Genomic DNA, 21836 nt, shown 5'->3' with positions numbered 1-21836 from the left:
ACTGTTCCTAGAAAGTAAAAAGAATAAATAAAAGACCAAGCGGAGGCAGGCCACAGGTTTCCGATACCAGAGACATACCAGGCCTCGCCAGGCTGTGTGGCTGGACACCTGTCTTTACTTTGCAGATCTGGGTTTGCACGGTTAATGTGAAAGAAGCTGTTTATTTTCCCCCCGTGATAACGCATAAAAATTACATTTCCCTCACCAAAAGCACAGCCCAGAGTATGACAGGCTCATGTCTTTGCTGGTGCCTCTTAAGGGTGTTATTGCTGGCTGGGGTAGAATGGCCATCACAACTGTTGCCATGGTTACGGCTTTGGGGCCAGGCTGAACCTTTGCCAGCTCTTCCACCCAGCTACCATCTCCTCTGCCGCAGGGGGCCTGCTTATTCCTTGATCCATTTTGCATTTGGCTGGAATGTTGGAGAGCACATAGTTTTCTATGGTGATTCATGTCCCCTCTGTAGATTCTTAATGACCCTAATGTTGACCCTAAAGTCTTGGGCTAGTAGTGGAAAAGTTAAAACAATGTTCAGAACTCGTAGAGATGATCACCCTAATAACCGGGTTGAGGGTCATTACCTTCATCTTTTTTCTGCAGGGAGTTTGCTGTGATGGCTTGAGAGTTCAGAGCCAAACATCTGGCCCACGACTGGGGAGTGAAAAGAACAGTACAACATATATTTGATGTGTCACCTCATTCCTGAATTCACCTTCTTTTCCCACTCTCTCTTCCCTACCTAAATTATCTTTTTAATACATCATACGTTATTTGAATCTTTAAAATGTTGCCTTAAATCCTTTTGAAGCAAGGATACATAGAAAGTATAAATATATTGCTCAGAAATCCATTGCATTCTGGCTATTAGGATGGAAGAAAAAAAAAAGTACAAACACTTTTCTGCCCAGGAAGGGAAAACTGCATAATGCAAATCACCTAGAATATTTTTGTGTGAAAATCAAATGGAATAATGTAAATGTATATTTTCTGTTGAGGGAAAAAAATATATATATACATGGTGCTTGCTTTGACAGCACATATACAAAAATTGGAACTATATAGAGAAGATTAGCATGGCCCCTGCACAAGGATGACATGCAACTTTGTGAAGTGTCCATATTTTTAGATGTTGGTCAAAGGATACAAATCCCATCAATGAGATCTGTGGATCTAAGGTACAGAATTGTAACTATAATTAGCAATACTGTATTATATGCTTGGTTTTTAAGAGAGTAGACTTTAATGTTATTACCATACACACACAAAAATGTTTTTTGTGAAAGAATAAAGATGTTATCAGCCTTATTGTGGAAATCATTTTTGAAACATATCCATGCATATACATCATACTGTACAACTTAAACTTACATAGTTTATATGTCAATAATATCTCAATAAAGCTGGGAGAAAATTGCCTCCACTGCAGAGAAAAGACATACAGATATGATTGGATTCAAGAAAATTGGAATTTCTGGTACAAGGGAGGACTAAGACCCTGGCACTGCTAACATCAGGAGGCACCCTGAATAATTAGGGGAGGCTACGTGAAGCAAGACATCTGGGCAGTCCCTTCAGAAGCCTGGGATGGGCCATGGGGACACACCATACCATCAGGGAGATGCTTAGAATCCCAGCTTCTTGCACACCGTAGACGCTGGACAAATGGAAAAGGTAAGTTTAAAAATGTGTACCTGTGTTAAATTAGTTCATGGATAATCTTCAAATTAATCCAGGTAGAAATGACTTAGCAGCACCCAGAAAAGTGGATGCCATAAAGAGGTTTAGTCCTTTTAATCCTCTCAATAGTTTGAGGTAGAGGTTTTTATCTCCACTTTTTTTCAGATTCGGCTAAGAAAGGTGAAGTAATTTGTGCAAGACTACATAAGCAGTAGAGAAAAACCCAGGATTTAAGCCTGAAGCTGTCTGATTCTAAAAACAGACTATTCCCTCATTCTCCTCCAATATTTCCCAAGCTTTCCTGATGTTAAGAACTCAAATCTGAGGTCCCATCCCAGACCCACTGTATGTGAATCTCCAGGGAGGGACTTAGAACGGTATGTTTAACGAGTGATAAAAGTGATGATGCTTACCAGAGAAGTTTAAGAAAACCACTCCATTGCGTCAGGTGGGGGGCCCATATCTCCCTCTGAGTGATCCCACAGAAGCCGTCAGACATCTGAAGCCACCAACTAAAAATAAATCATGTCATTCTGGAGTCCATCAGATGGTAATATTATAGATTATTTTATTCTTCAGTTTGGCACCATAGCATTTTGTGATTTAAGGTTATCTGGATTCTAAAATTCCAAGACCATTTTGGAAAGTTAAATATGGGCTCTCATTTAAACCTCAGACTTTTTTAGCTTTCCTCTCTGTCCCTCGTTGGTCCTCAGGAGCAGAAGTGAATAAGAATTCCCTTTCACTTCCTAGCAGCTTTCACTGATCAGAGGTTCCGGCTGTGCAGGGGCTGGAGGGCTGCTGGATGCTGGCCGGAGACCCACAGGCTGAGAGTCAGTCCTCCTGTCTGGCTGCCCACCAGATGGCTTTCATTGGACGAGCAAGTTACCCGATCCAGGAAGTAGAGAAATTCATCACTGCTTGATTTGTTTTTCTTCATTTCAGGTTTTTCTACGCCTGCTGAGAAGAGCCGACTAAGCCTGCAGCTTCAATATCCATCATGAGAGCAAACAACGTATTTGTACAATCTAAACACCTCGCTAATTAAACGAAAAGCAAGGTGGTGATTCCGGACATGGCTGAACTTAAGTCAAGCTGTGAAATTCCGAAGTAGAAGCGCACAAGTGGAACTGAAACCTGAGGGGTGTTGGGGCCACCGCTTCCCAGCAACTTTAATGTAAGTTATTCCCATTCTGTCAGAGAGAAATCAGAGACATGGTTTGAGAAAAGTATGGAACTGATTTCCCCATCTCAAGCATAGATCTTTATTTTAAGGGACTTTCTTTATATACTATTGCCCAGAAACTTGCTTTGAATGATATTTCTAGGCATGATGTCTATAATAGTAAATAATGACAATTACATTTTACAAATAATAGTTTAATATGCTTCTATTTTTCAGTGTTCTTGATCTCATTTAATCTTCACAACAACTCCATGAGGGTGGTATTCTTATTAACAGAATCTTACAGATGAGCAAGCGGTGAGATTATGTAACTTGCAGGAAGTCCAAGGTCAGGCAGTAGCTGATCATCTCATATCACTATCTGCATCCCAGTGGAGTCCATATTTTTAGGCCATTCATTTCTCAAAGGACAAATTCTCATATTGATTAAAGATCGCCCTGGCCAGGTGGCTCAGTTGGTTGGAGCATTGTCCCATACACCAAAAGGTTTCAGGTTTGATGCCTGGTCAGGGAGTGTAAGGGAGGCAACCTATCAATGTGTCTCTCTCACATCAATGTTTCAATGTTTCTCTCTCTCTCTCTCTCTCTCTCTCTCTCTCTCTCTCTCTCTCTCTCATGCTCAGGAGCATTTTTTTAAAAAGCCATAAACCCAAAAATATCTTTGTTGCTTAAAATAGGTGTCTACAACAAAAAAGATGCAGAAATGTTAAAAATAAACAAGTTCAACTGTAGAAACTCATACAGCAAAAAGAAACAAAATTGATAAAGTTGGTAAAATTAATATCACATAAAAAAGATTTTGAGGCCAAAAAGATGAAGGGAGGGTGCAAAGAGGCTCTTGAATAGAATGAAAACTACAGAATCAACAGTGAGGACATGGATTACCAAAGTAAGAAATGCAAAGAGAAATAGAATAAAGATAGATAGATAGATGGATAGATAGATAGATAGATAGATAGATAGATAGATAGATAGATAATAACCAAGGGTAATGGGAAGTGTTAACTCATTATCAAGCTGACAGTCCAGGGTTTGAATTATAATTCTATCCTTTACTGCTGTGTGACCTAGACAATTCACTGTGCCTCTGAATCTTGGATTCTTCACTTAAAAATGTAGCTCTACTTTGCAAAGTTCAGTGGGGCCTTGACTTATGAGTTTAATTCGTTCCGTGACGGAGCTCATAACTCAAATTACTCGTATGTCAAATCTTAAAGTGAATGAGTGAGACACGTGATGCTGGGCTGATGTTGTGGCATTCACTATGACGTTCGCTGCGCCAACTAGCGGTGGGGTATCTGAAGCTGGCTCGTAACCTCCTTTATTTCAGGGATTAAGTATCCCAAATCTTCCTGGGTTTGAGTGGCACACCCATTCTGACCAACCATCTCTGTTCCCAGGTGTGATTGACAACCAAATGCCTTCCCTTTGTCATCCCAACTTTACTGGGCATGCATCTATCTTGCCTTTGCCCAGTCCAGTCCCCTTCCCCCAATGTTTTGCAGGGAACATGCCTATAATGTCTGATCTTCCCTTTGCTCCTTTCCTATTAATAATTAGCTAATTACAACAGTATCAATACCATCTATTTGCTAGCTTACTCATTACTTCATCTTTGCCAAGCCCAATAAACATAGGCAGAAAATTCATTTAAATTGAGCTTATAGAATGCAGCTGTAACAAGAGTGGGGTAACCAATAAAGATAAATTCAAAGAAAGCTGAAAGATTATGACCAATCACCGAATACCTTTTATAAAAGAATTGCTAATTTGGAGGGAGGGGCAGGGTGAGACTTAAAAGAAAAATTGAAGAAATGAAGACTCAAAGGGTTTAAGGATAACAGACTATCCCAAAATATGCCACTCTGTCATAAGGATCACTTTGAGCTAAGGAGCACTTGAAAAAAAGGAGATTCAAGAAAGGTATTCTAATTTCCCCTTTTCTTCCAAAAACATGAGATAAAAATTAATTCCCCTATGAAAGATGCCCTCTCAGTACCAGGGGAAAAGAAACATTCTTCCATGAAGAATAAAAGCTGAGAGAATTCTGTACAGACAGGCCTTGTTTAAATCATTCTTATCTTCCTTTATCCTCCCTACATAGTTTTGTTACTCTTCCACAATTTCCTCTTTTGTTCAACTCAGTATAAAAGCATGTAAGTTTCACCCTTCCTTTGGGTCTTCATTTCCTTAAGACGGCTCCTGTATCAGGTAAAACATACCAATTTGTATGCTTTTCTCGTGTTTGTCTTATGTCAGTTTAATGCTCAGGCCCAGACAAAAAAGCCCTAAGCGGGTAAAGGTAAAATTTTGCCTTCTCTACAGGATTGTTCTTGGCGGAAAAGACTGATGAATCTGACTACATGAAAATTTAAAACTCTGTTCAATAAAAAACACCACAGGCATTGTGAAAAGACAAAAAGGAAATAGACTGGGCGAGGGTATTTGCAATACATGTAACCACAGAGAATTAAAATTAGTAAGAAAAACACTAATGAAATAATAGAAAGATGATGGGCAAAAGGTAAGAGACAAGCAATTCATAGCAGAGGAACTTTGAATGATTAGTGACATACAAAAAGATGTTCAGCCTCACCAGTACTTAGAGAGATGAAAAATAAGGCAATGTTACACCATTTTCATTCATTAAACAGGAGGAAATGAAATAATCCAACACTATCAAGAATTAGAGAAACATTCACATTTTCATGATGATGTGTTCACTGGTGTAACCATGTTAAAGAATAAGTTGTCAACATTTAGTAACACTGAAAAGACACACGTTACAAACCAGCAATTTCACTTCTAGATGTAAACTCTAGAAGCTTCCACTTATGGACAATGGAAGTCCATTGCAGCATTGTTTGCAATAGCAGAAAAACAAACAAAAAAAGTAAACCACACAAATGATCATCAATAGGATGAACAAGTTGAGATATATTCACATTAACGTAGTGGTTCTCAACCTTCCTAATGCTACAACCCTTTAATACAGTTCCTCATGTTTTGGGAACCCCCAACCATAAAATTATTTTCATTGCTACTTCATAACTGTAATTACGCTACTGTTATGAATCATAATGTAAATATCTGATATGCAGAATGTATTTTCATTGTTACAAATTGAAGACAATTAAAGCCTAGTGATTAATCACAAAAACAATATGTAATTATATAAGTGTTTTCCAATGGTCTTAGGCGACCCCTGTGAAAGGGTTGTTCGACCCCCAAAGGGGTTGCGACCCACAGGTTGAGAACCGATGCACTAAAGGATCATTTATAACAGTTTTATCAATAGAAATAAATCTTAAAAACATAAGGCTGAGTGAAAAAACAAGTTGCTGATAAATATGTGTACATATACAAATTACAATTGTATATTTTATAGCTACATACATATGATGCAAACATATACATAGATGAAAATTATAGGCACCAAACTCAGGATGGGGTTGGCTCTGAGGTAAAAAAAAAAAAAAAAAAATGAGATTAGATTGGAAAGAGGTACACGGGTATACAGGTATTCTATTTCTTAACAAAAATAGGAAGCATATATGGCAACATTTTAGGATTTGATGGATCCAGGTATTGATGGATCCATATAAAAGGTATTCGGTGATTGGTCATAATCTTTCAGCTTTCTTTGAATTTATCTTTATTGGTTACCCCACTCTTGTTACAGCTGCATTCTATAAGCTCAATTTAAATGAGCTTATAGAATGGTGGTATTCATAAATATTCATTATACTATATGTTTGAAATTATTTTTAAAAATTGAAATGAGGACCTCAAATTTAAAATAGATTAAAAATATATGAACTAGTATATGACATAAAACATCATTAATAGGTAATTTATAAGAAAGAAAATATTAAATAAAATGGGGAGTGGTAAATTCAACTTTAACACACTGGTAAAAAAAAGTAAAATAAAATATACGTATACCATTTTGGCTTATCAATTGAAGATCAAATTGTAAAAATGTTAATAGCTAATGTTAATATGGGGAGAGGGTAGGGTGGGAGGGGAGAGCACTATCCATTCACTGGTGATGAGAACATAAAATGATATGCATTTACTTAATTTAGCAGTACATGTAAGAAGGCAAAAAAATATATATATTCATATATATTTATAACCTTTGCTTCAGCAATTCTACTTTAAGAAATTTAAACAAAGTAAGTGATTGAAAATGTGAACCAAGATTTAAGCTTAAGTATGTTCATAGCAGCATCATTCATAATAGTGATATCTTAAATCCATTGAAGTTAATTAAAAATTAGGGAATTAAGGTAATTATGGTACATCTATAAACAGAATACTCTATAGTTATTTTAAATAATATTTTAAAAGAATATTTAATGCCACTGAAATATGTCATTAATATATTAAGACAGGTTATTAAGGAGTTTGTGTAGCATGTGCACAGTTGTATTTTTTAAAATAAATACATAGGAAAAATAATTTGGAGGGTATTCATCAAAATGTCAACTGTGGCTATGTATGGATGGTGAAATTATATATATTCTTCATCAGGTATTTTTAAATTAAATTTATTGAGGTAACATTGGTTAATAATGTAGTGGTTTTCTACTCTTCATTTTCTTATTTTTCATAATAAAGTTATTGATTTTATAATATAAAAAGTTATTAAAAATAAAATACTCACCAAACTTAACTTTGGTTGATTAAAGATTTAAATATGAAACCTAATTATGGAAGAACTGACAAAAAATTGAAGTGTTTATCACCTCTCAGGGAATTTTAGCTTTCTATTAGCTTTGAAACAATTAAGTGATTTCACTATAAAAATTAGCACTACTAAAGAATTTTTAAAGAGGGGGAAATATTTCCATCAAACAGCATAAAGAATTAAGATCTATCATAAATAACAAATTCAAATTTGTAAAATCAATGTCAAGATTCCAAACGATAAATAGGTAAAAGACAGAACCGTTCCCATAAGGGAAATACAATCAGTAGACAGAGTGGGGAATGTTCATTCTCTCTAAAAATCAAAGACATGCAAATGAGAGCAATCTGAAGGTGACAATTTACATATTCTAACAGAACCCGAAAAAGTTGAATGCTAACATCCAGTGTGGGGGAAGCTGCCCAGAAATTGACTCACACATTCATTTACAACCATATTGCTCCCACCCTTTAGGCAGAAAAGTTACCAATAAGAATTTTTTTAATTTTGTTTTATTGCTTAAAGTATTACAAAGAGTATTACATATGTCTCCTTTCCCCCCCCCCCTTGCCATTCCCCCGGCGTCCCCTACCCCCCAGTGTCTTGTGTCCATTGGTAATGCTTATATGCATGCATACAAGTCCTTCGGTTGATCTCTTACCGCACCCCCCCCAACCCTTCCCAGGCTTCCCACTGTAATTTGACAGTCTGTTCAATGCTGCTCTGTCTCTGTATCTATTTTTGTTCATCAGTTTATAATGGTCTTTATTATCCATAAATGAGTGAGATCATGTGGTGTTTTTCCTTCATTGACTGGCTTATTTCACTTAGCATAATGCTCTCCAGTTCCATCCATGCTGTTGCAAATGGTAAGAATTCCTTCTTTTTTACAGCCGCATAGTATTCCATTGTGTAGATGTACCACAGTTTTCTAATCCATTCATCTGCTGATGGGCACTTAGGTCGTTTCCAAATCTTAGCTATGGTAAATTGTGCTTCTAGAAACATAGGGATGCATATATTCTTTCAGATTGGTGTTTCTGGTTTCTTGGGATATATTCCTAGAAGTGGGATCACTGGGTCAAATGGGAGTTCCATTTTTAACTTTTTGAGGAAACTCCATACTGTCTTCCACAGTGGCTGCACCAGTCTGCATTCCCACCAGCAGTGCACGAGTGTTCCTTTTTTTCCACATGCTCTCCAGCACTTGTTATTTGTTAATTTGTTGATGATAGCCATTCTGACAGGTGTGAGATGATACCTCATTGTTGTTTTGATTTGCATCTCTTGGGTGATTAGTGACTTTAAGCATGTTTTCATGTCTCTTGGCTTTCTGAATGTCCTCTTTTGAAAGGTGTCTATTTAAATCAGCCATGGGCAAACTACGGCCCACAGGCCGGATCCAGCCCGTTTGAAATGAATAAAACTAAAAAAAAAAAAGACCGTACACTTTTATGTAATGATGTTTACTTTGAATTTATATTAGTTCACACAAACACTCCATCCATGCTTTTGTTCCGGCCCTCCGGTCCAGTTTAAGAACCCATTGTGGCCCTCGAGTCAAAAAGTTTGCCCACCCCTGATTTAGATCCTTTGCCCATTTTTTGATTGGATTGTTTATCTTCCTTTTGTTAAGTTGTAAGAGTTCCCTATAAATGTTGGAGATTAAACCCTTATCAGTGATAACACTGGCAAATATGTTCTCCCATGCAGTGGGCTTTCTTGTTGTTTTGCTGATGGTTTCTTTTGCTGTGCAGAAGCTTTTTATTTTGATGCAGTCCCATTTGTTTATTTTCTCTTTAGTTTCCAATGCCCTAGGAATTGTATCGGTGAAGAAATTGCTTTGGCATATGTCTGAGATTTTGTTGCCTTTGGATTCCTCTAGTATTTTTATGGTTGCCCATCTTACATTTAAGTCCTTTATCCATTTTGAGTTTATTTTTGTGTATGGTGTAAGTTGGTGGTCTAGTTTCATTTTCTTGCATGTATCTGTCCAATTTTCCCGGCACCATTTATTGAAGAGACTGTCTTGACTCCATTGTATGTTCTTGCCTCCTTTGTCAAATATTAATTGAGCATATTGGTTCGGGTCAATTTCTGGGTTCTCTATTCTATTCCATTGATCTGTTCTTGTGCCAGTACCAGGCAGTTTTGAGAATAGTGGCTTTGTAATACAGCTTGATATCTGGTATTGAGATCCCACCTACTTTGTTCTTCTTTCTCAGGATCGCTGCAGCTATTCGGGGTCTTTTTTTATTCCAGATGAATTTTTGGAGAGTTCGTTCTAGATCTGTGAAGTATGCCGTTGGTATTTTAATGGGGAGTGCATTGAATTTATAGATTGCTTTGGGTAGTATGGACATTTTAATGATGTTGATTCTACCAATCCATGAACATGGTATGTTCTTCCATCTGTTTATGTCTTCCTCTATCTCTTTTTTCAACATCCTGTAGTTTTCTGAGTAGAGGTCTTTTACCTCTTTAGTTAAGTTTATTCCTAGGTATTTTATTTTTTTTGGTGCGATGGTAAATGGGATTGCTTTTTCAGTCTCTCTTTCTGTAAGTTCACTATTGGTGTATAGAAATGCCATTAATTGGCATTAATTTTGTATCCTGCTACATTGCTGAATTCATTGAATTTATTCTTAAGAAATAATTTGGGCCCTCGCAGGTTTGGCTCAGTGGATGGAGTGTTGGCCTGCGGACTGAAGAGTCCCAGGTTCAATTCTGGCCAAGGGCACATGCCTGGGTTTCGAGAGCGATCCCCCTCCCCCCCCCACCAGTAGGGGGCGTGCAGGAGGCAGCCAATTAATGATTCTCTCTCATCATTGATGTTTCTATCTCCCTTCCTCTCTGAAATCAATAAAAAATATATATTTTAAAAAAGGAATAATTTGGCCAAAGCAGAATGGTCCTCCTCATCTCCTTGACCTCTAAATGCTGGACCTCCCAGGGCTCAGCCCTTGGATACCTTCTCTTTTCCATCTGCTTTCACTGTTTGGAAGAGTTCACCTCTACACCCAGACTGCTCTCCTCGTGAGTCCCCAGGGAGAAAGCAGACCAGACAGAGATTGTCCTGGGGTCAGGGGTGAGGAGGGTCTTGAGGGCAATTCCAGGGCTCTGAACTCAGTCAAAGCAGCAATGAAGACAAGAGGGGCCAGCAAAGAGAGTCCGAGAGACGCCTAAAGTGAGCTTAATTCCTAATTAATTAATTCCTAATTAATTTAATTCCATAAAATTAATTCCTACGTTAACCAAACATCCCAGGCTTTATCTGCTAGGGAGTACCTGTGAGGCCCCCAGGAATTCCCTAATTGCAGTGGCCCTCAGCTCACCTGCAGGCCCCTAGATCTCAGCTGCCCTTGTCTCCCTCCCCAACTCCCTCCCTGCCACCTCCAACGTCTAAGGCAGTGGTTCTCAACTTTGGCTGCACATTAGAATCACCTGGGAATCTTTTTAAAATCCTGATTTCTGGGCCTCATCCTCCGGAAATTCTGTTTCTTTGTTATGGGGTGGGGCCACAACATTAGTAACAAAGAAACAGAATTTCTGGAGGATTAGGCCCAGAAATCAGGATTTTAAAAAGATTCCCAGGTGATTCTGATGTGCAGCCAAGGTTGAGAACCACTGGTGTAGCGAGACCCAAGCTTGGCCAAACTTGGTGCGACAGAGAGAGAAAGGCATGGGTTTGAGGACCAAAGATACGGGTGTGAGCCCAGCTCTGCCTTAGGCACATCTGAACCTCTAGGCCAGTGGTTCTCAGCCTTCCTAATGCCGCGACCCTTTCATACAGTTCCTCATGTGGTGGTGACCCCCAACCATAACATTATTTTCGTTGCTACTTCATAACTGTAATTACGCTACTGTTATGAATCATAATGTAAATATCTGATATGCAGGATGTATTTTCATTGTTACAAATTGAACATAATTAAAGCATAGTGATTAATCACAAAAACAATATGTAATTATATATGTGTTTTCCGATGGTCTTAGGTGACCCCTGTGAAAGGGTCGTTCCACCCCCAAAGGGGTCGCGACCCACAAGTTGAGAATCGCTGCGCTACACACATTAACAGCCTACCCTTTCCTTCCTTGTTTACACATTAACTGGAAAATGGACAAGGGAAGTTACTTTTTTATCAAGAGCTAAGACAAGCAGTTTTGCCCGAGCGAGATGATGCGATAGCAGAGGCTCTGGAGGCAGGGAGCCCTCGGTAAATCTGATTGTCTCCTCCTCCCAGATGCAAGAGCCCAATGACACACCGCCCGACCTCGGAGACCTAATCACTGCTGTTTCCTAAGGCAGCAAAGGGACATTCGCTCTCCCAAGAGTCCTCCGGTCGCCTGGCAGCCAGATTAGGCGAAGGGAGTGGAGCTAGGCAGTAACAAATGGCTCTCTCCAGGGCATCTCTCCAGTGGCCATCAATTTAAAGGAAGCCCAGACAGGGCAGTGTTTTCGTCCTCCTCTGCCTGAGCTTGGCCTGGAGGTGAGTAAAGCTGGCTCCAGCAGAGCACACGCTGGCTCCTCCCCAGCAGAACACAAGCAGGCTGCTCCAGAACCTGTGGGGTTCACCTCAAGGCATGAGACCCGAACTTCGGGCTGACAGGGGAATCCACGCAGGCATCCTGACCCTGATCCGTGCAGGAGTTCCTCTTTGCGGTTGAAGAGATCCCCCTTCCACCAGACCCAAAGGGGAAAAGCACACTTCCTGAAAGCAGGTGTGCACCGCGCACCGTCGGCAGGGTAGTGCGGGCCCTTCTCTCTGGTGCTCGGTGCACACGGCCCGCCAGGCGCACACGGGCTCGCTGGCCCTTCAACACAGCCCCTGGGGTCTGAGGAGTGTCAGGCTGGGGAGAGGCTCACGACCAAGTTCCTGGTCCTGACTCTAGTGGTCACCTCGCCAGCCCGTCCCCTGTAAGGAGCCCCCTGAGAGCCTTTCCCACCCAAGATTTTCCCAGGCCGTGAACCTGAGAAAAGGGACCACCTTTTACATTCAGGATTAGCTGGCCCAAGACGGATAGTGGGAATTACTCAGAAACACACAATACAACAACAAGAACAACAAAAAGAAAGCAAATATTTGGGTCAGGGGGTGCTTTATTTTTAAATGAAAAGGACTATGTAACAATTTATACAGTTAATTTCAAAGTCAAGAATAAGAGACATAGATGCTATATGTAGTTTGGGGGTTTTTTTTCCAAAAGCACTATTGTAGGGAAGGAAAACGTTTCCCTTTCTACGTCCTTTAGCTGGCCTAATAATTAAATTGACATAAGACGGACTAACAGGAGAAAAACAAATTTAATTTCGTGTGGACAGGAGCCCCACCACGAAGACCTGAGAGGCCCTCAGTCGGTCGGTCAGCGGAGGCTTCTGTGCCATCCTGAGTAAGTGGGGCAGGGTCTGCGACTTCCAAGGGGAGGACAACGAGTCACAGGGAGATGGGAAGAGCAAATGCTTAGTAAGCAGATGCTTGCCATGCACGCAGATAAGTCCTTTCAAAAATCCTCTCCGGAGGATAGGTTTTTATTTATTTTGGTGAGAGAGGAAGGGAAGGAAGAGAGAGAGAAACATCCATCGGTCGCCTCCTGTGGGAGTCCCCGGCCAGGGATCAAACTTGCAACGTAGGTATATGCCCTGACCAGAATCAAACCTGCAACCCTTTGGTGCCCGGGACCATTCCCCAACCAACTGGACCACCCAGCCAGGGCCAGATAAGTCCTTCGGATGTAAAACTGTGCCTCTGGTGACAGCTCTCTTTCTGGCCCAGGGTCCTTATCTAAATTCTTTTAGGCAGTGGGGGGGGGGGGGGGGTAGGGGGTAAAAGTCTCTTGGTACGTCTGTCGGGCCTTGATTGTCTTCAGCTCCAAATAATCCACATGTGCTGTGGCAGCACATTCGGGGCAGCCCGCCCTGAGCCCCATTGCCATAAAGAGTCCTCCTGCTCTTTATCACAGCCAGTGAGGTGGGAAGAGAAAAAGGAAGGGGCGGAACGTGTAAAGGTAGGAGAACTAGAAAGCACAACAACAAAAATCCCGTAATCAATAAAAACAATAACAGCTGAGGTGATGTGCGAAGCACAACTCATGGATTTTCTCATTTATTCTTCCCCCAACCCCCTTTTTAGAGTGAGGACCCCGAGGCACAGAGATTTTAAATGATTTGCCCACTAACAGGGCCACGCTGCAAATCCAGCTCCGTTATCACAAAGCCTCCACTCAGGCGACACAAAAAGAGGCAGCCCTTCCCCTGGGAGGAACCTGCCCTGTTACCTTCAGCATTCTGTAGCTGGTACTTTCCTCTATCATTTCTTAACAATAGGAATTAGCGGGGAAATTTTGTGTGTCAGTGGAACACTAGCATTATTGCCACCCAGCACAGCCTCCTGAGTTATCTGATTCTAGTGTCCATTGTCCTGGAGGCATTTTATAGCTCTGTAGATACCTTAGTTATGTTGCAGGTAACTAGTAGCAAGGTAACATGCAAATTCTGTCCTGAACTGTGAAGTTGGGTTGACTTCCCTCCCTCCCTGTGCAAGGAGGTATTTTTGTTTTCATCTGCACATTCATTTCAGCATTCCTTTATCGGTATACATTTGTGGCGGTTTCTGGCTTTTCCTTGGAACTGGCTATAATTCCATTACCAGCTTCTTTATTGAGTTAAATAAATAACCACATGTTTATTTTCATATCTGCATGAGAGTTATGATTTGACCTTTTAAACAATAATGATCTCTTAACAGAATTATCAAAGCATATCAAAATATCTCAGTGTTGCTTCCTGGAGGACCCTGGACATGTTCTAACCCAAATGGTTTCAAGAGTAACTGGATGACTGATATGGTGTGTAAGTTAGGTCTTTCATAGCAAAGTCTCACCCTGACAATTTCCTGTCAAGCACTCTGGTTCATGACAAAGCTTCATGGGGAAAGGCTGTGTGCCCTCATCTTGGCTGGTCTTTGTTACTGTTGATGGGGGGAAAGTCATCTGCACATAAACGAGATAAATCTATCCTGCCATAACATCTCCAGGATGCCTATCTGCTGCTATCGCTCATGGGCCGTTCCGAGTTATCGCCATCAAATAGCTGAGAAAGGGCTTCAGAACGTTTGTTTTGAAAATAATAGTAGTAAACCCATGATCTATGTCATGATCTGCAGAGCAAGCGCACAACACAATTGCATTTTTTTTAATGTTAGACACATGAAGACCTTGCAGCCAATTCGTACCTCCCTTGGCACGGCTACTTTTTATTGTGTGGGCTTTGGAGTTAGACACACATAATTCAAATCCCATCTCACCCCTCACTAGAGTATGGATTTGGGCAACTCAGTAACCTCCCTCAGCCTCAGTTTCCCTCTCTGTACATAGGGAATAATCACACCTGATTCACAGTGTCACTGGCCCCGTATGGTCAGGACCTCTAGGCTGTTGATTCGCGCAGGGAAAGAATTCAAGAGCAAGTTTGAGTGAGTTCGAAAGCAAGTTTTATTTAGGTAGAGAAAGGAAGAGGCCAGGACATGGGTTCCTGGAGACATGATCAGGGGGCAAGCCCGGAACTGCCTGCCCCCACCTGCTGCTCCCCTGGTTGCGAGTCTCACAGGGGTCTGCTGTGCAAGAAGTGAAAGTACACGTCCGAGTAGACGCGGGTGAACTTGAGAGTGAGTTGTGACCAGATCAGTCAGTTCTTAGGAATTTATGTTTCCAAGGCTGGTTGTTCCTGAATTTTGTGGCACCAAAATCCTGTGTCCACCTTCTGGTTGAGAGGGGGTCTTGTTTCTAACACAGTCCATCCCCCTCGGTCCCCTTCTACCTGTGGTGTCAATTTTTATTATAATGAGAGTACAATGAGCTTGGGGGTCGTTTTCCCGTCAATCTTTCCTCCATCTTGGATTGACCTGGTTTTAGCCAGTTCTCATTGTTGCCTTCTGCAACCACCAAAAGAATTTCCTGCCATAAACGGTTTCCCTTTGATCATGCGTGGAGGTGGGGGCTCGGAGGAGAGCACCTAGCGGCTTAGGGGCCTGTGATGTCCTTTCCTACTTCTCATTTCACTTGTGGAGAGCTTCCTGAACTGTTGTCTGTCCTGCCCCCACAGGATTGCTCCTGAGGTTTCAATGAGATCACGGAGAGAGTGTGGCATCTTCGGGAGTTAGCCCCTGAACTGTAGGCCCCTGACTTCTAGGCCTGCCTAGGAATCAATGAGTAACCACGTCAGCAAGATATTCTGTCCGTGGAAAAATGATGAGTCAGCAGCAGCCCTTGAAGCAGATCCCTGGGAACTATTCCTGATTTCCTGCACCCAAGGACTGCATTTGCTCACCCCAGAAAGCTTCCGTGAGATGAGTGATGAGACATGGTGTCAATAGCAGCTGCTCTAGAGAGACTTAGGCCCTTCCCATCCCAGCCATGCCCCCGCCCTGCCTGATACCCAGGATGAAGGCTGGGCCTTGGGTATCTCATAGTCAGAAGCACTGGGACCCAGCAAGAGAGCTCACCTGCCCAAACTGTGCCTCTGGTTTGCTGCAATCAGCCCATTCAGTCTGTTTTGATTGGTCTCTCTGAGGACCCTAGCATGATCACTTCTCAACAAGCTAACCCACACCACAAGCAGCTGGGTGATGTGAGCACAGAATCTAGTCTATGCCCACCCTCTTTCTCATAGAAGAGAAAACTCTTTAAAAACTTTAAGGATCCAGCAAGGTTCGATCTGGCTGTTCAAAACCAACTTAAATCTTTATTTCCTTTTGCTTCCAACCATAATGCAGAGAAAAAAAGTCTTCCATTCTACTGGGACTACTAAAGTCATAAAATGCATTATTGGCTCCAAAGTATCTAGTCACAAAAAAAGAATGCTCTAGTTTCTGTGGGGGGTTTTGTTGGTGGTGGTGGTGGTTGGTTGGTTTGGTGCTTTTAATTGTTGCACAAACCAGCAGCTGAAATTCGAATGGGACATGTAAATGGGCCAGCACAGAGCAGAAAACATAAAAGTAAGTGTAGGAAGAGATCTCAGCTCTTTGCTCCATAGGTACTCAGCTCTTTACTTTAAACTTGGAGGACGAGAGAACAATAGTGCTTACAGGGACCTCAAGTCCTTCTATCCAGTCTACGTGGATTAAACACGTGACCTTGGGCAGAGACTCTCCAAGCCTCGGTTTCCTCACCTGTAAAATGGAAGAAGTAATTCCTAATTTGTTCGTTACAAAAACCAAATGAACTTTGATTGTGCCAGGAGTTGTGTAAGCCCTTTCCTTCTACAGAAAAGAAAACTGACGCAGGGAGAGGTTACATAATTCACCCAAGTTCACACAGTGAGTCAGAGGCGAGCTGATAAGAAGGACAACCTGCAAAGGTTAACTGATGAGGCATGATGATCTTGAAATGCTTAAATGCTTGAACTACTTCATTCTTTCAGTCTAAAACATCATCGTCAACCTTGTTTTCCCCTTTCATTTGTGTACTGTTCTTTAAAAAAATTGATAAGAAAAAGGTTAAACTCCAGGCCAACCCCTTTCCGAATGAGGGCATGGTAGAAGCCAACTCAAACTGAGGAAGACTCCCGACTTGTTTTGCCATATCCACACATGGTGCAAGAATGTCCACACAGATCGATTGGCCTCGCAATAGAAACTTGGTCCTTTTCCTAGTGGCAGTCTTGCCCCAAGCAGGAATAAGAGAGAGTCGTCATTGTCTAGTGACAATGATCCTGAAAACTTGACAAATTTTATCTTTCAAGAGGAAGAGGGTGCAGTCCCGGGAAAGCAGATGAAGGGTGTGTGGTTAGGGAAACTGACCCTGGGCTCAGATGGCCCTGATTTCCCTCCTCTCAACCTTTTACTAGTAAGATATGGGTTTTGTCTCAGTTTTTCATCTCCGAAGTCTCAGCTGTAAAATTGGAGAAATGATAGTACCCATCCAAAAGTTATTGTTTTGATTACTCTTTTCTTAGAACCCCACATGTGGCTGCCCTTCTCAGGTATCCCCAGTTTCTGAAGACGAACACAAACAAATCCGGCCCTGAATATAAAACCCTGTCTCTCTCATCAGTGACCTTCACCTTGATCCCCTGGCTTCTCCCTTCTGGGACTTGCTCTCGTTACCTCTGTAAAATATTGATTGCTCTTCTCCTGATTAACTTTCTTATCGCCATTACACTAAAAGGAAAGGCTACATTCAGGTCATCAAATGCCAATCTCTGAAAATCTCTATTTCTTTAAGAAGCTCTTCAAATTAAGAGAGAACAAAAATGGGACAGTTTAAGACTCTAAATATAATACCATCGTTATTTTAGACTGAGGAGTGCAGACGAGAGAAACCACTGGGCTGTACTACCGTGGGCAGCGCTGAGAACTCTACTACATGCTCCAGCCGCCCTGGGACTCAGGCCTGCCTCCTTTCCAGCTCATGAAAAATGAAAGGTCCTCCATAAACCACTGGGATTTCTTGCGTGTGGAAATGACTAAAGATCTCACTAAAGTATTCAAAGACTGTTCCAAAGTATTGATGGAGTCAGGTCTTGAAGGCCTGGGGGCCACGCTATTCCTCTATGGCAGAACCTTCGCACCCTTTCAATGGAGTGCCTGTATCAGTTTTTTAAAAAATATTTTGGGTGCCCCTTCCCAAATATATGGATGTTTATTTTCTTATAAACTATACTAGAGGCCCTGTGCATGAATTCGTGTTTGGGTGGGGTCCCTCGGCCTGGCTGGTGATTGGAGCCAATCAGAGCCATCTCACCCAGTCCCAAATGGGGCCAATCAGGGCCAGCCAGGGGGAGGGGCTGAGGGAGGTTGGCTGTGGGAGCACACTGACCACCAGGGGGCAGCTCCTGCATTGAGCGTCTTCCCCCTGGTAGTCAGTGTGCGTCATAGCTACCAGCCAGTCATTTGGTCGTCCAGTCATCCAGTCGTAAGGGTCACTTAAGCTTTTATATATACAGATAGCACTCAGATATTACATAGTACGATATATAAGTTATATAGTGCGAATATATTATAAACATTATAAACACACAAACAAAATCTTCCAAGGTGATGTCTTAGTCTGTTTGTGCTGATATACTAGAACTAGAGGCCCACTGCATGAAGAGAGTCGTGCAATAGGCCTTCCCTTCCCTTGGCTGCCGGCACCGGTTTTCCTCCGGCACCCGGGACCCCGGCCTTCGCTCCGGCCGGAGCCTTCAGTCTTTGCTCCACTGCTTCACGCCTATGTATGCAAATTAACCACCAGCTTTGTGGAGTTAATTTGCATACTTTCCTGATTGGCTGGTGAGTGTAGCAGAGGGACTGTCAATTTACATGTTTGTCTATTATTAGGTAAGATACCATAGGCTGTGTGGCTTACAAACAACATATATTTGTAAATGTATTTCTCACACTTCTGCAGGCTGGGAAGTCCAAGATCAAGGCATCAGACCTTCATGAGGTCTGATGAAGGCCTCATAAATGATCATGTTCTCATTGTAACTTCCATGGAGGACAGAGCAGTGGATCTCTCTGGGGTCCCTTTTATAAGGGCACTAATACCATTCATGAGGCTTTGCCCTCATGACCTTCTTACCTCCCAAAGTCCCCACTTCCAAATACCATCACCTTGGGGGTTAGGATTCAACACATGAATTTTAGAGGAGACACCAAATGGCTCTAACATATAATATAAGGAAAATCTGAAAGATCTATTATTTTCTTCTTGTATCCCAGTAGACCTCTCAAGCAACACTCTGAGGCAATGGTTCTCAAACTTCAGGGAACTAAGAACAATTTGGAGGGCTTGTTTACAATGACATTTCTCCAGGCCCCACCCTTAGAAGTTTTGATTCAGTTGTTCTTGGAATAGGCCCATAACTCCCCCTTTTCCTGAACTATTAGCTGACTCTGACTCCAACGTGCAATTAGATTTTTGAATGACTGGTCCAGATCCTTCTGTTTTCCTAACCTTTTCATTGTCTGCTAGAATTTGAACTGTGGCCCTGCTGTTATCTACCTCCTGGACACCCTCTTGGTCCCAAGAGTGAATTAAAAACAATAAAAATAATAATTATAGCTGACATTTTTTATTTTCTTCTTGCCAGAATTGCTAAGGGCTTTACCTCTTTAAGTTACCACCTTTACTCCAATCAGGTAGGTATTATTAGTCCCGTTATACAGACAGAGAAAAGTCAAGTTCAGAGCATGAATGTCTTGCCCTAGGTCAGTGGTCAGCAAACTGCGGCTCGCGAGCCACATGCGGCTCTTTGGCCCCTTGAGTGTGGCTCTTCCACAAAATATCACGTGCGGGCGCACATGTACAGGGTGATTGAAACTTCGTGGCCCATGCGCAGAAGTCAGTATTTTGTGGAAGAGCCACACTCAAGGGGCCAAAGAGCCACATGTGGCTCGCGAGCCGCAGTTTGCCAACCACTGCCCTAGGTCACCCAGTTAGTAAGTGATAGGCCAGGGATTTGAACCTAGATCTGTCTGATTTCAAAATATGGACTCTTGACTCCTAAGCATATTTACTCTAAAATAAGGCACTATAATTTATTGAACTTCTACTGTGAACCAAGCATTTGGCTGGACTACGTCACATACAAATCTCGAGTTCTCAGGACATACTTGTGTTTATAGAGGTGTGAATCTCAGGCCACAAATTCTGCTGTGTAAGAAATGTCTTTATTTTCTTTAATCCATCTGAATTATGAGTCCAAACTTATTTTTCAGACTTTCCTGGATCCCTTCTCCCCACCCCCACCCAGCTATGCTGTAGTTCTGGATCAGACACACTATCCAGGCCTGGTTGGGAGTGAGCACCTCATCTTTTGTCATCAGTCCACACAGGTGGCCACTGAGGGGCCAGTCCTGCTCATTTACATGACCTGTTGGCACCGGAGGTTCACTACTGCTCCCACCCCATGCCAAGCACAGGGACATCTTTTGCCAGGCTGCCAGTCCACACACAGCCATTTCCTCCCTGGGTTCTTACCACCTCTAGCAGAGTCCCTAGGAAGCAAGGACTGTCCCTCTGCCCTCATGGACAATTTCTCCCTCCCCCTCCCACTTGCAAAGCCCAAGAGACTCTCTTTCTAGTGATGGGAAGGTCGGTGGGAGTGTTCCTTATTCCTTCACATTTCTTTAACACATGTTAGCCATTTGCTTGCCTTTGTTGGTTCAGTTCCCTTACCCTAAGTTCTAAGTTTTGGGAAGACAAAATATGTGTAGACTTCTCTCTACTTTGCCCTTCTTAAGTGGGAGGGAGAGCAAGGGGGAGATGGGAGAAAAATAATATTAAGTTGATATCTCAAAATATTGTTTCCAGCTCATGTTATCCCATTTTACAGGTGAGGGGACGGACCTCATTGAGGTTACATAGCATTCTGCACAGCTAGTAGACAGTAGACCAGTGGTTCTCAACCTCTGGCCCTTTAAATACAGTTCCTCATGTTGTGACCCAACCATAAAATTATTTTCGTTGCTACTTCATAACTGTAATGTTGCTACTGTTATGAATCGTAATGTAAATATCTGATATGCAGGATGGTCTTAGGCGACCCCGGTGAAAGGGTCATTCGACCGCCGAAGGGGTCGCGACCCACAGGTTGAGAACCGCTGCAGTAGACCCAGGATCTTTGGAGGCACTTGGTTGCACTGCGTCTTTGTAGGTTCATCTGCAGAGCAGGGTGGGGGGTCCTGGCAGTACCCAGAGGACAGGAGATGGCGGTGGGGCAGGGAAGAAGAAGCCAACGTGCCTAGTCAGCTGGTTTTAGGTTCCAATGTTCTGGGAAATAAATGTAAAATGGAACCCTCAGATCGTGCTTAAGGGGGCAGAGTAGGACAGGGCAAGCTAGGGAGCCAGGGCAGAAACCTGAGTGGGTGATCCCCATGCTGCAGCCTCTGGAAGGAGATGCAGCCATAGGACAGCACTGTGATTGATAGGTTCTGGCCTTGGGCCGATCTGTCCAAACCTGCTGGTGGCTTCAGACATCCTGTCTGTCAGCTTTGGGTGGGCAATGATCACCAAGTTATCTAACTGTCTACCCATTTGGGTGTCTCAGAGACACGTCAAACTCCACAAGGTCAAAACTGAATTCCTAGTCTTCCCCCAAAACCTGCTCCATTCACAGCTTTCCCCATCTCAGCTGATATCAACCTCATTGTCCCATTGCTCAAGCCCGATTCCTTGAAGTTGTCCTCAACTTTTCTCATTCTCTCACATCCCACATCCCAGTGGCCAGGAAACCCTTCTGCATTTACCTTCAACATATGTCCAGCATCCACCCACCACTCCCCCATTCCACTTCTA

At 42.3% G+C, this 21836-nt stretch overlaps 1 protein-coding gene across 1 annotated transcript in view; it reads left to right on the top strand.

Annotated features, from left to right (window-relative positions):
* The first annotated feature begins 2649 nt into the window (after positions 1-2649).
* Positions 2650-21836, top strand: part of LIPC (lipase C, hepatic type) — a 145569-nt gene continuing 126382 nt past the window's right edge. Inside the window, exon 1 of the mRNA XM_081100506.1 lies at positions 2650-2854. The gene's annotated coding sequence lies outside the window, so the exon portion shown is untranslated. The remainder of the gene's footprint in view (positions 2855-21836) is intronic.

This window comes from Myotis nattereri, assembly GCF_964212035.1.
Source record: "Myotis nattereri genome assembly, chromosome: 1".
In the NCBI taxonomy this organism is placed as follows: domain Eukaryota; kingdom Metazoa; phylum Chordata; class Mammalia; order Chiroptera; family Vespertilionidae; genus Myotis; species Myotis nattereri.
This window is presented reverse-complemented; position numbering and strand designations above follow the sequence as displayed.